Source organism: Odontomachus brunneus, unplaced genomic scaffold (genome assembly GCF_010583005.1).
Source record: "Odontomachus brunneus isolate Ranch 3 - 2012 unplaced genomic scaffold, Obru_v1 Obru_scaffold_371, whole genome shotgun sequence".
Taxonomy (NCBI): Eukaryota; Metazoa; Arthropoda; class Insecta; order Hymenoptera; family Formicidae; genus Odontomachus; species Odontomachus brunneus.
The window spans coordinates 29,478-30,672 of NW_022639821.1; positions in this window are offsets into that span (position 1 = coordinate 29,478).

A 1,195-nucleotide genomic window follows, 5' to 3' on the forward strand; every position below is an offset into this window, starting at 1 on the left:
TTATTTGAATTTAAAAACGCGCCGGCTACATTCCAGCGATTAATGGATAACGTATTGTCAGGATTACAGGGCAATGAATTATTTGTATACATGGACGACATCGTGATATATGCCCGATCTTTAGAAGAACATCGCATTAAATTTCAAAGATTAATAAAAAGATTAAGAAAAGCAAATTTGATGTTACAACCAGATAAATGTGAATTTTTAAGACATGAAGTAATATATTTAGGTCATATTATAAGTTCGGACGGAGTAAGACCCGATCCTTCCAAAATTAAATCAATACAGGAATTTCCAGTACCCAAAACACCTAAAAACATTAAAGAATTCCTAGGACTCGCCGGTTATTACCGACGCTTTATTTCTAGTTTCTCTAAAATAGCTAAACCTCTGACAGATTTATTAAAAAAGGATAAACAATTTTTATGGAACACGCAGCATGACGCAGCCTTTGAAATATTACGGAACTATTTAACTACGGAACCACTCTTACAATACCCAGATTTTTCCCGTCCTTTTAATTTAACAACGGATGCATCAGGCTACGCCGTAGGCGGAATTTTAAGTCAGGGACCTATAGGAAGAGATCTTCCCATTGCTTATACTTCGAGAGTATTAAACCCAGCAGAACAGAAATATTCGACTATCGAGAAAGAATGTTTAGCTATCATTTATTGCATCAATCATTTTAGACCTTATTTATACGGCAGGAAATTTACAATCATTACAGACCACAAACCTCTGGTGTGGTTAAATTCAATTAAAGATCCTTCATCGCGATTATGGAAGTGGCGCACTAAATTATCTGAATACGAATTTGAAATTCAATATAAAAAGGGTACTCTCAACAGCAATGCAGACGCTTTATCAAGAAATCCTCCGATCGCCTCGAGTAATCCTCTCTCCATTCCAGACCCTTCCATTTTTAATGAATCTTCTGATGAATCTTTATTCTCTTGTCGTACCGCACCCAGCAGACAGCAACATAGCAGCACCTTTGACGATTCGCATATTCTATCACAAGCCCTACAAGGTCAACCCCCAATTGAAAGTTTAGACGATAATGCCCAACTATCACCTCCCACAGAAACAAATCAAACATCCACGTTCCCTCCAATTAACATCCAAAACCCTCAGGATGTAGAACCCGTCGTAGAAATCGAGATACCATATGACAGCAACGAAATTAATA